Below are 17,230 nucleotides of genomic sequence, written 5' to 3'. Positions count from 1 at the left end.
TGAACAGCTCCCTGAGGTTCCTCTTCTCCTCTCGACAATCCTGCAGGGTGACTATTACATTCTTCAGTCTGGGCTCCCCCATTTCAAAACCGGGAAAGCCCAGACTAAAGAGGTCAGAGGCTTTACCAGGTCACATCACTAGGAAGCTGTCTAGCCAGGGTTTCACGCTGGAAACAGCAGGAGTCTGTCCTGTAGGGCAGCACAGCCCCATCTCCTTGTACCCCACAGGCCCCTGCGAGCCGCTGCTTCATGCATTGGCGAAATTAGAGTCATGAGATGCAAATGTGCCTCTCTGGTCAATGGCAAGGTCATCAAGAACAAGGACCAGGTGTTATTCACCTTCACCTCCCCAGGGCCAGGCAAGGAGGGACACTCAGAAAACGCTAGCTGAAGGGACCTTCCCGTGTGGTCAGAAGGGACATGGGGCCGGAGACTGCTTGGTCCCCAGGGGCCTGGCTCAAGCAGCGCTGGGGACTAGCCTCCCTGCCCCCATCCTTTTACAGGATCCTGTCCCATGGCCAAGTGGAAACAGAGGGCCAAGGTGAGCTCTGGGTGCTGGCTTTCTGGCTCCAGGGGGGCTGCAGGTCACGATTTCTTTTTCCAACAACATTTCTGTGAAGACACAAGCCTCCTGCGGTGTGTTTAAATTGTCAAGGTGGGCCCTTGCGTTGCTCTGCACCACGCCGCCTCCCTCTTCCCCCTCCCACCTACCCAAACGCCAGGTAATCGGAAAAAGATGTAGAGCATGTTGGAACTATCTGATGAGATGGAACGGAAGTTACTCCTGCATCGTGGAAATAAAGACTGTCTCCTGGTTTCCGGCTCCCTTTCCTTCGCCTTCTTCTGCCGGGTCTCTGCGAAACTAGGGTTGTTTGGAGAGGGGTGGGCAGCTGCCTGGGCAGGAGTGACTTGTCTTGAAGGGGTAGAGGAGGAAATCCTTCCCCTGTGTAACCCTAACCAAAAATACTACTGGTTCTTTCCTAGAAGACAAACAGTAGGTATATTAATAGCAACAGCATGTTTTGTAACTTCAGAGAATCAGTTAAATATTGCATAAGCCCTGACTGGCATCTTGTATCTCCACTCAGCAGCTTATGCTCCAGTTAGTTATTTGTGCCCAAAGTCAGGAAGCTCTAGTGTTCAAGTGCCTGCTCCTCCGTTTATGGGTTCTGTGACCTTGAACGAGTCACTTAACCTCTCAGACTTTCATCTGTAAAATGTCAAGAGCGGTGATCCCCTTGACTCCCCACTCCAAGTTTTGTTATCAGGGTCAAGTGAAATGTGAAATGAGCACGTGCATATGCTTTGTAAACTCTACAATATACAGGTCGTATGTCACATGTTACTGTTCTGCTGTATACCCCACCTTCCAAACTATTTTTCATTTGTCTCCCATTAGCACCAATCCTAATTCTCCAGTTCTGCTCTCTTGTTCTCCCCCTGTCCCCTGAATATATCCCACTTGTTTTTAAATCTCTGGGCTTTTACTGTTTGACAAGGGGTGAGATGTAGCAATGCCTCTGAAAGTCATTATCGTTAAAAGCAAGAGCAAGATTGCCCAGGTTAGAATCCCAGCTCCATGTATCAACTGCTGTGAGTCCTCAAGCAAGTTACTTCCCCTCTCTGTGTCTTGATTTCCCCATCTGAAAAGTGGGACAAATAACAGTCCTTATCCCATAGGACAGCTGCGAGATGGGAATACATTAACCCACACAAAGGGCTTAGAACACTGCTGGGCACATTGGCGGGCTCCTGATACACCTTTCACCTCCTTGCCTCTTGGCTTCGATTATCCTGATCGGGAGAATGAATACAGAACACGTGGGAAAGCACAGAGGCCAATGTGAAGTGGCCTGAAGAAAGAGCTGAGGAGTGGGAGAAAGAAAAATGGAGCTGGAGAGGGAGGAAGGGAAAGAGAGAGAAAAAGCCAGGAGGCTGAGTTTTGGGAAGGTGTTTAGAGCAGTTTAGATGGGGAAAGAGTGGCTGGCAGCAGAGGGATGCAATACTCTGTGAAATGAGAGAGAGATTGATTTTGTTAAAGCTCAGTGACTATTTATTGATTATGTACAAGATATGATCCTTATTATCGAATGTTTATAATCCAGGCAGGAAGGCCAAGCAAACTCATGAATAGTGAAGCTGCAGTGCAAGAGGGGGAGGGTTTGCTGTGGCCGTATATGCGATGTCTCAAGGCAGCGCATGATTAAATGTCAGGTTGGCGATACGGGAAATTAAAAAGGAGAATTCAGAGGAAGGCGAGACCTCTGGGGTCCAGCGGGGGCCCCTGGCACATGGAGACAGGAACTGAGCAGGGTCCTTGGGAGTGGTGAGGTCTCACCTGCTTACTTTCTGCACCACAAACTTTGCTCTCCGATTCACTTTTCCTTTTGATTGAAAGTGACGCTGGATCCAGGCTCTGGCATGTTTCTAAATATATTTATTTTCCCCCCTCTTATAAATGATTTTTGGCCAGGCAGAGGATTCTAAGTTCCAAATACTTTCAGCAGAACTTTGAAGGGACTGTTCCATGGTCTTCCAGCATTCAGTGGTACTGATGCAATTTCTGGCCCTATCAAAACATGGTTCTTTGTAGGTAACCTGCTTTTTTATCTTTAAAAGCTTTTAGGACTCTCTTTTACCCTTGGGGTTTGCAAATTTCATCAGGATGAGTTGTTCTTTGTTTATAGCCCATTCAATGTGAAGATTTGTGGGTTTTTTCAGCCTGGGGAGATTTTCTTCTATTATTTCCTGGATTAATTTTCTTTTGAATTATTTCTGTTCTTTTAGACAGGTATAGGAATCTCTGAATCTATCATCCATGTCACTTAACTTTTCTTTCCTATTTTCCATATTCTGCTAATTCTTTATCCATCTATGCTCATTATGTTATTCAGTCCATCTACCTACTTTCTTTTTTTTTTTAACATCTTTATTGGAGTATAATTGCTTTACAATGGTGTGTTTGTTTCTGCTGTATAACAAAATGAATCAGCTATAGATATACATATATCCCCATATCTCCTCCCTCCTGCATCTCCCTCCCACCCTCCCTATCCCACCCCTCTAGGTGGTCACAAAGCACCGAGCTGATCTCCCTGCGCTATGCGGCTACTAGCTATCTATTTTACATTTGGTAGTGTATATATGTCCACGCCACTCTCTCACTTCGTCCCAGCTTACCCTTCCCCCTCCCCGTGTCCTCAAGTCCATTCTCTATGTCTGCGTCTTTTTTCCTGTCCTGTTCCGAGGTTCTTCAGAACCTTTTTTTTTTTTTAAGATTCCATACATATGTGTTAGCATACGGTATTTGTCTTTCTCTTTCTGACTTACTTCACTCTGTATGACAGTCTCTAGGTCCATCCACCTCACTACAAATAGCTCAGTTTCATTTCTTTTTATGGCTGAGTAATATTCCATTGTATATATGTGCCACATCTTCTTTACCCATTCATCTGTCGATGGACGCTTAGGTTGCTTCCACGTCCTGGCTATTGTAAATAGAGCTGCAGTGGACATTGTGAATCTACCCATTTTCTTTTTCATAATTGCCTGTTTCTTAGGCTTAGATTGGGTTCTCCAATAAGCAACTCTTTAAAAAATTATTTCAGTTCAAGTGGCTAACTTGGGAGGTGATACCAGGAACTATAAGTAGGGAAGTGGGGAATGAGATGTGATACCAGGAACTACAAGTGGGGAAGTGGGGAATGAGATGAAGGGAAGGTAGCCAATGGAGGGTGCGTTATCAAGCCAGTTGCCAAAGTTAATCATGCTGGGCACCCTGGAAGCCAGTGTGGCACACATGAGTCAGAGTTATTCCACCCAAGGGGTGAGGGAGCTGGGGTATTTATACCACTCCCACTGGCCATTGGCTGAGGGCTCCTTCCAGCCCTCAGGGGTGTTAATTCCTTAGCACCTCAAGCCTGCCACATAGTTGGCAAAGAGGACTCTGGAGGCAAGTAGGGGAAAACAAAATTTAAAAAATGACAAAGAGGGCTTTCCTGGTGGTGCAGTGGTTGAGCGTCTACCTGCCGATGCAGGGGACACGGGTTCGTGCCCCGGTCCGGGAAGATCCCACATGCCGCGGAGCGGCTGCGCCCGTGAGCCATGGCCGCTGAGCCTGCGCGTCCGGAGCCTGTGCTCCGCAGCGGGAGAGGCCACAACGGTGAGAGGCCCGCGTACTGCAAAAAAACAAAAACAAAAAGCAAAATAAATAAACAAATAAAATAAAACTATGTTGGGGCTTCCCTGGTGGCGCAGTGGTTGAGAATCTGCCTGCCAATGCAGGGGACACGGGTTCGAACCCTGGTCTGGGAGGATCCCACATGCCGCGGAGCGGCTGGGCCCGTGGGCCACAACTACTGAGCCTGCACATCTGGAGCCTGTGCTCCACAACAAGAGAGGCCGCGATAATGAGAGGCCTGCGCACCGCGATGAAGAGTGGCCCCCATTTGCCGCAACTAGAGAAAGCCCTCGCACAGAAACGAAGACCCAACACAGTCATAAATAAATAAATAAATAATTTAAAAAAATAAAAATAAAATAAAATAAAATAAAACTATGTTGATAGATTGACTTATAATGCATAAAGATGTCATTTGTATGACAATACCACAAAGGAGAGAGAGAACAGATCTACACTGAAGTAAAGTTTTTGTGTACAATTAAAATTAAGTTAGTACTAATCTGAACTAGATTGTTTTAAGTTAAGATGTTAAATATAATCCTCAGAAGAACTACTAAAAAAAACTTTGAAAATATAGCAAACAAAAAACCAACAAGGGGGCCTTCCCTGGTGATGCAGTGGTTAAGAATCCACCTGCCAATGTGGAGAACACAGGTTCGAGCCCTGGTCTGGGAAGATCCCACATGCCGTGGAGCAACTAAGCCCCTGCACCGCAAGTACTGAGCCCGCGTGTCTAGAGCCCATGCTGCGCAACAAGAGAAGCCCCCGCAACGAGAAACCCACGCACCGCAACAAAGACTAGCCCCTGCTCGCCGCAACTAGAGAAAGCCCGCGCGCAGCAACAAAGACCCAACGCAGGCAAAATAAATAAATAAGAAAGATTCTTAAAAAGAAAAAAAAGAAAGTAGAATGGTGGTTACCAAAGACTGGGCGAGGGATGAACGGGGCATCACTGTTTCATGGGTACAGAGTTTCAGTCTGGGATGATGAAAAAGTTCTGGAGATGGGTAATGGTGATGGTTGCACAACAATGTGAACGTGCTTAATGCTACTGAACTGTACACTTAAAAATGGTTGAAATGGTAAATCTTATGCACATTTTACCACAATAAAAAAGGTTTTTTTCAATTACACAGAAAAAAAAAAAAAGAATGAAGTATTGGTACCTGCTACAACACAGAGATGAACCTTAAAAACATTATGTTACGTGAAAGAAGCCAATTACGAAAGATTATATATTATATAATTCCATTTATATGAAAGGCCCCAAAGAGGCAAATCCACAGATACAGAAAATGGATTAGTGGTTGCCAAGAGCTGGAGAAGGGGAAGTGGAGAGTGACTGCTAAGGGATACTGGGTTTCTTTGGGGTACGATGAAAATGTTCTGGAGTTAGTGATGGCAGTTGCACAGCTCTGTGACTACACTAAAAACTACTGAATTGTACACTTTAAAAGGACGAATTTTATGGTATGTGAATGACATCTCAATAAAGCTGTTATAAAAAATGTATGGCCCACCTTGATTTGCTTTACACAGCTTATAACTGAAGAGACCCATTTAAGGAAACCAGGAAGATGGGAAATGAAAGGATTGGTATAAACTGAGAAAGACATTCCCAGTCCAATGCCTTAACAATGTACTTTTAAATGATAAAAGTAGTACACATTCATTGAAAATTATAAATAATATAGAAGCATAACTTAAAAGTCTCATAACTCTCACTCTTCAGAAGTAACCACTGTTAAAATATTGTGAGCCTCTGTATCTATTAGGGCGTTTTAGCTTTGAGCAAAGATACCAGCCCTTGTAAGCAGCAATGGTGCTCACTCATAGGGTGCAAGTTTGTCAATTCTGATATCCCAGATTTCCAAGGTCGGAAACTAATCTGCAGCCTCACTAGGGCAACGCCCCTGTAAGAGGCAGCTCTAAGGATTTCTTCTCAATCACTGAGGCACTGCCCTCCGGAGTCAGAGAGCCAAAAAAGACTCTTCCTTGGAGTGCCCACTCGAGGCCTGACTTGTGATTGGACAAGCTTGGCTGGCCGGAACCAATCGCTGTGGCTGAGAAAAGTTGGTGCCCTGATTGGCCAGGGCTGAGTCTCACGCTCCACCCCCAGGGGCGGTGGGAGGAAGAGTCCCACTCAAAGTACCCAGCGGGAATGTGGGGAAGAAATAGTTCACCAGAGGAGATCCGGATACTCTTTCCAGAAGAAACCAGAATGAATGTCTCTGGACAGGCAGAAGCAACAAATATCTGCTAGAGCGTCCTCCCACATAGATAGATGAGTGACTGACGGTAGGTTGATAGATATTTAGATAGATAGATAGACAGCTAGCTAGATAGGGCTGGAACTGGATACAGATACAGAGATAGAATAAATACATCTGTATATATACACAGAAGTATCTTTATTTTACAACAATATAACATTCTGTAACCTACTTTGTTTCCCTCAACAACATATTGAGGACATATTGATATACGTCTGATGACTCTACTGCTCCTTTTCCACTACACACAGATCTACCTCATTTGAAAAAAAAATACATCTGTACTGTTGCATTGTTTAACTGTATCTTGATTTAGTTAATCCTTCTACTAATAGACATTTAGGTTGCCTCCAATTGTTCGTGATCACAAACACCACGGCTGTGAACGTTCTTGCTTGTGCATCTTGGCAAGTACGTGCAGGAGGATTTCAGCAGGATGGATTCCTAGAAACAAAATTTCTGGGTTAAAGGGCATATTCCTTTTTAACTTTGGTAATCTTCCTGGGCTCTTTATACTAATCCCGTCCACCTCTTCCTCTTCTACACCTCTCTAGAGCTTCTAGAGGAGACCAGACTCCAGGGTACAGGAGGCAGATTGGGCTGTCAGGAGATTCCTTCTTCTACTGGGGATTCCAGTTTTCTATTGCTGTGCAACCAACTACCTCAGAACTTATCAGCTTAAAGGAAAAACCATTTTGCTAGAGCTAATAGTTTGGGTCAGGAATTTGGGCAGGGCTCAGTCAGGTGATTCTTCCACTTCACATGGCATCAACAGTGGTCCCTTGGTGGTATTCAGCTGGTGGCTGGGCTGGGCTGGAGTCTAACATGCCTTCATTCACATGTCTGGTGGCTTGACAGGGATATCTGTGTGGCTGGGCTCAGCTGAGGCCCTTTTCCTCTCTATGTGGTCTCAGGTCCTCTTCATGTGGTCCCTCTAGCAGGATAATCAGACTTCCACATGGTAAGTCAGGCTCCAAGGGACCAAGGCAGAGCTGCAAGTCCTCATAAAGGCATTATCACTTCTGCCATACTCTAATGTCCAAAACAGTCATAGGCCAGCCCAGATTCAAGGGGAGGGGGGAAAAAATCCTACTTCTGAATGGGAGAGGCAGGAAGTACACACAGGGGAGGGAGGAATTTATCCCACCCAGTGTGAAGTCATTTGTTTTGATAGCCATGTGTTGTAATTACTTACTATGGAATACATGGTGTATATACGCTATGTTACCCTCCTAAAAACAGAAACATCCTGAATTTGGAAGCGCATTTGGCCCCTCATGTGCCTAGGGCTTTAGAGAAAAAGTTATAGGTCCATATTATCATCCCCAGTTTACAGATTAGGAAATGGAGGCTCAGATTAGGAAAAGAAGAGGTAAAGTGAGTTGCTCAACATTAGTTAACTTTTGGGACTTTAAGAGGAATGTCTCATTAGCATTATTCATATCACAGTACCTAGCAGGGAATCTAGTAGCCAAGTAATAGATTAGTGAATGACTTCAGGTTAAGTGTCACCCAGCCGGAATGTAGCAGAGCCAGGACTCAGATCCAGGTCTCAGACTCCAGGTCCAGTGCTCTTTCCACCCCAGTGCCTCTGCAGAGTGTCCAGAATCAGCTGACGGCCCACCTGGCTAGGTCTGTGTGCACCCTCTGAGGAGCCTCTGATTGGCTCAATTTGTACCCGAATGGGCAGGGCAGTGAGCGTCCTCCTGGGATGCAACCTTCAAGACCAGAAAGGAACATCACGTAGCAGGCTCCGTCGAAGACCGACATGGTCAGCTGGAAGTTAAACCTGTCTAAGGGTAGTGAGAGAAAGCACTCTCCCCTACCTCTCCTCCTGCCCTCTCACCCCTACCACGATTCTGCTTTAAGACCAAAGCTTTTTCCGTAAATCACACCAAATGTTTCTGGGGTGAGAGTCTAAGTTCTAAGGAGGGGTCCACTAAAAAGGCCCCAAAACATATAATCACCTGGAAAGAGGGATTTCTGTTTTAAAAACAGTAGCCCATTAAACTCCAAAATACCTTTGATTCTCAATAGGAACAGGCTTATACTTCACGGGCCCTTCATGGAGTTGCAGTCACACGCCATGTGGTACTTCCCCTGCGCAAACAAGGCCTTTTGCCAGATTTACCAAAAAACAAACCAAACCAAAAACAACCAAAACTCAGGATGCCCAGCTAAGTTTGAATTTCAGATAGACAACAAATAACTTTTTAGTATTAATGTGTCCTATACAATATTTAGGACCTATTATTTTAATTTATTATTTAACATGTCATACATTGCACCTATAAAGAAGTGAAAAGAGGGACAGAGTCCTGATTTTCAAGGACTGATGATTCCCTTGGCAGAGGTCCTTTTCAGGATTCTGGTTTGTTTTATTCAAAGAAAGATCACCTGCAGGTCCCTAGCACCTAATGCCTGGCACAGAGAGGGAGAACAGTAAATATTTACAGAATGACCATCACTCTCCAAGTCCTACTGGGCGCCTCCCACCAGAGACTGGAAGGTGGAATCATGGGCTGTGATAGGGGAGAGAAGGGATGACAGAGGCTATGTTACCTGGGGTCTAGGTGGAGGGGTCAGGAAAGGCTTGCAGAATGATGTGAGATCTGACAAGAGTAGAATGGAAACAGAGGAAAAGCTTAAGCAAAGGCAGGTAGTGAGGCCGGCAGGAGCCAGTCCTGCCAGGAGAAGCAATAGCTCAATCCAAATATAGGAATTTTGGGGTTATTTTTTCATATTGCTCCCCCTTTCCAAGACGGCCCGCAGAGATAGCTATACACACATCCTTGTCTTGCACCAAACCAGAGCAGCAAATACCCAGTGTGGTAGCAGCTGCCACCTAGTGGTGAAGTTTATAAAGACATCCTCAAGGAAAATCGTACCTTTGATGACTAGTTTTGTTATTGCCACAGTGATGAGGATGAAGATGATCATGATGATTAGATATCATTTATTGAACTCCTACAGTGTTACAATGTGTAGGATACATTCCTTCATTTAATCCTTGCAATTGTCTTTTTCCTGCTGGGAAATGACCCATCTCTCATCTTGGAAAGATGAGCAAGTGTCCCCCCTGCATGGGGGCGTCTGTGTGCAGAACTTTTTCGTGAAAAGTAGCTCCAGCTTCCAGAGAGGAGGAGAAAGCAAGCAGCCAGGCTTCAGTTGGCAACTAAGTGTGATCTAATCTAGGGAGGTTTGAAGAAAATGCTTTGCGGTTGCCTTCCTCGACCCCATGCAGGCTGTGCCCCTGGGTGTGACAGGCAGGGGTGGGGGTAGGATGTACCAGCTTTAGTCCGATGTTTAAATCCCACTAGACCCCTTACCATTGCCTTGGGCAAGTCATTTCCCTTTCTGAGCTTCCATTTTCCATCTTTAATTCTGTAGTCTTTAGTTTTCTCATTTGTAAATGTAAATAACACTATCTATTTGAGAGGGTTATTTTGAGGATTAATATCTGAATAGAAATGGTTAAATATGTTAAGTGAAAGAAGTCTGTTATGAAATAACATGATCTCAGAGAATTCCCTAGCAGTCCAGTGGTTAAGACTCTGTGCTTTGGGGACTTCCCCGGTGGCGCAGGGGTTAAGAGTCCACCTGCCAAATTCAGGGGACACGGGTTCAAGCCCTAGTCTGGAGAGATCCCACATGCCTTGGAGCAACTAAGCTCGTGCACCACAACTACTGAGCCTGCGCTCTAGAACCCGCGAGCCACAACTACTGAGCCCGCATGCCACAACTACTGAAGCCGGCGCACCTAGAGCCCGTGCTCCACAACAAGAGAAGCCACCGCAATGAGAAGCCCGCGCACCGCAACGAAGAGTAGCCCCTGCTCATTGCAACTAGAGAAAGCCCGTGCACAGCAACAAAGACCCAACGCAGCCAAAAATTAAAAAAAAAAAAAAAAAAAGACTATGCTTTCACTGCCATGGGCATGGGTTCGATCCCTGGTCAGGGAACTAAGAAACCACAAGCCATGCGGTGTAGCCAAAAAAAATTTTTTTTAAATAAAAATAAAATAAAAAACAAAATAACATGATCTTGATTTTATTAAAAATAAATATACCTGTGCATTTCAAATGTTACTGCCCAGAAAAATACCTAAACCACGTATAACAGGTTCAGGGAAACAGTTTAGGCTGGTGGTGAAAACAAACTCTAGAACAGACGGAGTGTAAATCCCAGTTCCTCCCCTTCCTAGCTGTGCGGATGTAAGTCAATCACCTAACTTCTCTGCCTTTCAGTTTTCACAACTGGGAATTGGCAATAATAACAAATACGTACCTACTGAATATGGTTACTGAGGAAATATGTGTAATACACACAACGCCCAACACGCAGTAGGCCCTCAATGAGGGACATGCTAGTACTGCTGTCTGCGGGCGGAGCTCATGGATGGTTTTCAGACTTTTATTAGGCTTTTGTGGAGTTTCCCGAAGTTTCTACATCGATTACTTATTGCTTCCACATCTCTGGGGGAGAAATGTTATACAAACAACAGCATATGACAAGTGCCGGGCACAAAGTGACCTCTTGAGAAATGGGTGCCCTGCCCCACGTCCCACCCGGCAAGCTCCTTCCCTCCCTGATGTCCTGTGAGAAGGGCACCGAGGGTCTCATCTGGGGTCATTACAGCAAGTCATGGACATTCATAGGGCCAGAGAGATGACTACCAGCAGAGAAAGGAGTTAGGGGCAAGCGGGGGATGCATGAGGGATACGAACAGTGGGGAAAACTGACTGAATCTCACGCTGTGTCCTCAGGGAGCTGTGTTTGGGGGGCTTTCTGCCTCCGTGGTCACCAGGGAAACAAGCTGAAGAGAACTGGGTGGAATCTGCCAGGTGGGTCTATGATGGCTCAGTGTAAAATGGATTCAATTCTGGTGCTGTTTGAAAATTTTCTTAACAAGATGTTGGAAAACTTATTAGCAATCTGTTGAGTGAGGGGAGAGGGAGAGAGAACAAGAGTGAACAGGGTCTGAGGGTGACCACAGAGATGATCTCAGGCCTTTCACACCGTTCAGAGCAGCAAAGTCACTTGCATGTCACATAAGCCATCCTTCTTGCTTTCCAGATGAGAAAACCTCCATTGGCTGAAGATCACCCAGCCAGGACCAGTGGCCACGCTCCTGTCAAGTGCCAAGCTGCCTAGTGTTTTGGATGAAAACACCCGAGGATTTTTCCCAAGGCTGCCTCCTCATGCAGGAAGTTCTGTAGGCCTCTGCCTCAGCCAGATGGGAAAAGGCTGGGGCAGGCGGGGCTGTAAGTACCATGGTGGGGAGTCGGCTGCTCAAAAAGCCTAAAATGGGCGGCTGGCCACAAGGGATGGGCCTGTTCTGAACAAGCCTGATGTGTGGAAACCATCCTTGCAGAGGGGTTTATTAGAAAGACTCTCCAGAAACACTTGAGCCAGTTTTTGCCAGAATTGTCATATTTTAGCCCATCACATTCTCAGAATCCCCCTCCCGGACCAAACCACAACGCATTATGAAAATAACCCAGTGTGAAGTAACAGTCAGAGAGCCAGGCACCAGAGCCCTGGGCACACCCAGCTTCCACCTCCGCTCTGCTCCTGATAAGCCGGTGACGTCAGACATGACACTTGGATTCTCAGCTCTTCACTGCCCTCATCTGTCAAATGGCGAATTACCCCACCAGCCTTTCGGGACACGAACTAAGATAATACACACACAGGCTTACTGCAGTGTCTTACATGTGGAAAGCACACAGTAAATGATACATAATGTTGCTGTTTTTGTTGGGGTAGTGTGTTGTTTATTTTATTTGTGAATTCTTAATGACTCACCCACTTAACAGCTTTCCCATGGGGTAAGTAACATCCTCTCTAAAACTCAGTTTCCTCCTCTGGAAAATAAGTAACTCCCAGCTCAGAGGTTGTTGTGAGAACTTGGGGTTAAGGACGTAAAGAGCCTGGTTCATAGCCAGAAAGGGCAGATTGTTGGCTACACCAGGTCCTATCCTGCACCCAGGGCAGACATTACTAATTGAGCCTGGAGGCCGCCTTGGCATTCTTGTCAATGCATGAGTGAAGTTGAGGGTGGAGATGAATTCTATTTGCCATTCTTAGCATGTGCTCAATGAATTTCAATTCCCATGATCCTTCTCTATCACCTTTCCTTCCCAAATAACTAACCTCCAGGGGCTGACCTGGTTTGGTGAGTGTAGGGTCCCATGAATTATATCAGGCTCCAAAGACATGTTGACTCTGTGTCCCCTACTGTCTAGAAATTCTTGGGTTTCCCAGAAAAAAATGTTCTAGCTAGGAAAAGGCCTAGGGAAAAGGCCAGAGTTTCCCATAAATGTAGGTATGGGGATTCAGGTTCCAGGGGATCTGAGTCCCTCCTGCCCACAATCAGTGACTGAAATTTCCCCTTCAAAGCTTTATACCTTGACCTTTACACATTTTGAAAATGAAAACGCCCTAGGAAGAATAACTCCATAAGCTCTTTCAGTTCTTTATTATGTTTTCAGGAGCTGAGACCTGACTTTGAAAGGCCCGAGTATACCAAGGATTAGAGTAAACTGTGAGGAATGACATTAGTTCTGAAAATAAAATTTGACATTGTTTATGGGGGGAGCCCCTATAAACATTCTAGGACAAGTGCTGAACACTAAGGCAGGAAGAACTTAGTTCAAATCCAAGTCAGGCCACAATTAGATGTGTGACCTTGGCCAAGTCCCTTAACCTCTCCGAGTTCAAGTTTTCTTCCATGTATTGAGTCGATAATAATATTCACTATTTTTTTTATTATTAAAGCTCTCTCTTCCTTACTTTAAAGCCCACTATCAAATAAGATAATGGATAGAAAAGTGCTTCGTAGTAAATTTCCCACTAGGGATTGGGTGGTTTATTACAAAGACTCAGTTATGATAGAAATCCAACTCCCGGTAGCTGCAGCTGTATAAAGGAACTTATTGGCTCATGTAATTAAAAACCAGAGATGGAATGACTTCAGGCTTAGCTGGATCCAGAAGATGAAACCGTATTTTCCTGGCTGTCTCACCATCTCTCATCTCTGCTTCACTCTAGGCTGACCTAATTTTCTCCCACTGCATATAGTGTTTTCATGTGGCCAGGGAAGACAGCCACCAGCTGAAATAAATAAATTTCCTTCCAGATTAACAACTCCAGGGCAAAAGAGAGCTTCTCCACCCACACATACATCATCATATCAATCCCAAGGACTTGGGTCATGGACCCCCTTGGATCAACCACTCTTGTTGGGAAATGGGATACAATGGTTGATCCAGTCTGAGTTATTTATCTACCCCATAACTAGGGGTTGGTAGGGTGGGTGATTTTTATGACTGACAGCCCCATGAGATCTACATGTCTGGGGGAGGGGAAGGAGGGGTGTAAAGTTTTTGGACAGTCAAAAACCAGAGCTGGCCATGCTGTGTCTCTGCTTGCAGAAGTCCCAAGCTGCCTCATGAGAATGATAATGTCAGGGACTTCCCTGGCGGTCCAGTGGTTAAGACTTCGCCCTCCAATGTAGGGGGTAGGGGTTTGATCCCTGGTCGGGGAGTTAAGATCCCATATGCCTCGCGGCCAAAAAACCAAAACATAAAACAGAAGCAATATTGTAACAAATTCAATAAAGACTTTTAAAAGACAGAAGAGGGCTTCCCTGGTGGCGCGGTGGTTGAGGGTCCGCCTGCCGATGCAGGGGACGCGGGTTTGTGCCCCGGTCCGGGGCGGCTGGGCCCGTGAGCCGTGGCCACTGGGCCTGCGCGTCCGGAGCCTGTGCTCCGCAGCGGGAGAGGCCACAACAGTGACAGGCCCGTGTACCACAAAAAAAAATGTGACAGGCCCGTGTACCACCAAAAAAAAAAAAAAAAGAAGAAGAAGAAAAGAAAGATAATGTCAAATGAGCTAGGGCTGCTGCATGGTCCTTTAAACAGTTCAGGAATAATAAACACTGTGTCTGCTGTTTGTCATGTTTTCTGTATACCTGCCACATTTTCAACACCTTGCTATACTTGAGAAATTTCCAGCCTTATGAGCCCCATCTCTCCATGGTGGGACCCAGAAATGTTGGCTTCCCAGCCTTCCTTGCAGCTAAGGCACAGACATGTGACCCAGTTTCACCAATCAGACTCACCCGGGTAGATGAGGAGAAGGAAGTGAGAACTCGAGGAAGGATGCTCTGTGTGGTGAGTGGCTCCAGACGCTTTAGGGAGAAATCCTGGCGCAGAAACGTCCTCGAGGAGCTGCAATGGTGGCGTTTCGCTCATCCAGCTGTTTCTATGGCCATTTAAGGGCCTCGATCCTTGAAGCTTAGCCTCGAGCCAGGTCCGTCAGCCCCTCAACCAATTTTTTTTTTTTTTGCTCTTTCAGCCATTTCTTTTAATTCACAGTTTGTGTTTAATGCAAATCAATTCCATTAACATGAGAAGTTACTCTGAATCAAAGCATAAATGCACAAACAATATACAATCCAAAAGAGATGTATAGCATTCAGGTATAAAACAAAAGGGAATGTTCACACACAGTAGCTTGAGATCTGTTCGATACGGTTGTTCCAGTGTAGGTTTCTAAAGATGGAAAAAAAATGACTTTGGTAATCAAGACTACTGTGGCCATTTTAGATTTTGGAACAGCTAAGCATCAGTGTGTGACCATGCGAACAAAAGACTTTAGGGAGTGTCTATTTTTAAAAAGGTTTCTGTGCATCAGGCAGTTGTGAAAAGATTTACTTTCCAAAATCAAGCCCACTTTAGGCTTAGGACCAGGTTCTGACTATCTAAAAAGATTGAATGATACAGAAAGTGTTCCAAATGGGGCTGTTCTGATTCAGTCTAAAAAGAAGTATTTACAGAAAAGAGTATAAAAGTTTTCCTGATTCTAAGGTAAGCGAGCTTCCAGTCTTCACTTCCCAAATATTTGATTTACAGCCCGGCTCCTTCACATATTTGCCTTTTTAATTTCAAGACTTGTCAATTCTACCTTCCAAACAGAAACTCTTAAAAGTATTTGACATATGCAGAAGAAAAAAGCATTTTGAAATTAGTTGAGATCCATGTAATTTTACTCTTTGTTATCTGTTTCGCTAAAAGAATCTAGTGCTCTTTTTGAATAACAAGAGTGGATAAGTATATAAGCAAAATGTACTCATTATGCTTGGATTTGGGGTAGGTTCCAATCCATTATTGCCCTGGTACATATCAATGACTATATAAAAATTCAAATGCAATGTCAAACCCAAACCCCAGAGGACAGAGTTCAGTTTCCAAGAGAACAGTGGCAGCTTAACATAAAATTTTATCCAGAGGGCTTCCCTGGTGGTGCAGTGGTTGAGAGTCCGCCTGCCGATGGAGGGGACGCGGGTTCATGCCCAGGTCCGGGAAAATCCCACGTGCCGCGGAGCGGCTGGGCCCGTGAGCCGTGGCCGCTGAGCCTGCGCGTCCGGAGCCTGTGCTCCGCAGCGGGAGAGGCCACAGCAGTGAGAGGCCCGCGTACCGCAAAAAAAAAAAAAAAAAAAAAAAAAATTTTATCCAGAGTACATCAGCATTAAGTTAGTACCACTGAAACAACACATTGAGGATTTACAGTAAAACCTGGAAGTTCCTTCTAATGTACATATAAATAGAATCGTGGAAGCTTTCTGTTCTACCTCCTTGTTTCATGGCCTTATAAATTTAAGGAACCAAAGAAAAACTGAATCCCTGCTCCACATCCCCTTCTTTATCTCTAAGTAAGATAAACTCTATCCTCACTTTCAAGGTAGAGTTTTATGTGTCCATACTTCTTAAGCCACATTTAAGGAAATCATCTCTTAACTAATTTTGGATGTTGTCTCTCTTCATCTTGTACAGGAAATGCCAGCAGATTTAATATTGACATTCATCATCTAGTCAAACCAATCAAATTTGGGATCCTCAACAGTTTCTGTCAATAAATTGTGTGGAATTAGCAGATTCATTCAATGAAGACCTGTTTTTTTGTTTTGCGGTACGCGGGCCTCTCACTGTTGTGGCCTCTCGCGTTGCGGAGCACAGGCTCGGGACGCGCAGGCTCAGCGGCCATGGCTCACGGGCCCAGCCGCTCGGCGGCATGTGGGATCTTCCCGGAGTGGGGCACGAACCCGCGTCCCCTGCATCGGCAGGCGGACTCCCAACCACGGCGCCACCAGGGAAGCCGACCTGGGTTTTTTTTGTTTTTTTCCTTGGCACGCTGGATGTCTGGATGCCATTTGAATTAGGTTGAGAGGATGAGGAAGTATAGCTGTTTCTTGGCTTGAGTCTCTTAACAGTAGAGATGTAGAAGGGAGACAGAGATCACGAAGAGACTGGCTTTTGACTGCAGAGTACCATCTCTTGCCTTGGTGGTAGCATTCTCTGGATTGGGGGCGGCTGAGGTATGCTGGGAGAAGTATTTGAAGGTGTTACAACCGTTGTTTGATTCGAATAAATCTGCATAGGTAAGAGCAGTGCCGGAAGCAGCAGCCCCAGTCCAAGCCTGGCTACCATCGCTCTGCCCATGTCCACTCGGTCGGCGCGCAGCATGTCTCACTGGATGTGGGGTTCGTGGAGGATCGCTGGCTCAGGGTGGGCGCAGGCAAAGTCTCAACCAATTCTTTTAATAAGCTCCTTTTCTGCTTAATCAGCCAGTGTGTGTTCCTGTCACTTGCAGTGAAGAGCCCAGACTAATAGGTACTCTAATCCCCATGGCAGGCACCAGGTGGGAGAGGTCCCCTGAAGGGGCAGTTTTCCCCACTTGCCAGGGAAGACACAGTGGGGACCAGAGGGCA

At 45.6% G+C, this 17,230-nt stretch overlaps 1 pseudogene across 1 annotated transcript; it reads right to left on the bottom strand.

Annotated features, from left to right (window-relative positions):
- Positions 1-16,725: 16,725 nt before the first annotated feature.
- Positions 16,726-16,961, bottom strand: LOC309968960 (signal transducer CD24-like; annotated as a pseudogene). Its single transcript has one exon. The product of its transcript is annotated as a signal transducer CD24-like (transcript).
- Positions 16,962-17,230: the final 269 nt, after the last annotated feature.

This window comes from Leucopleurus acutus (genome assembly GCF_964270905.1).
Source record: "Leucopleurus acutus genome assembly, chromosome: 11".
Classification (NCBI taxonomy): Eukaryota; Metazoa; Chordata; class Mammalia; order Artiodactyla; family Delphinidae; genus Leucopleurus; species Leucopleurus acutus.
This window is presented reverse-complemented; position numbering and strand designations above follow the sequence as displayed.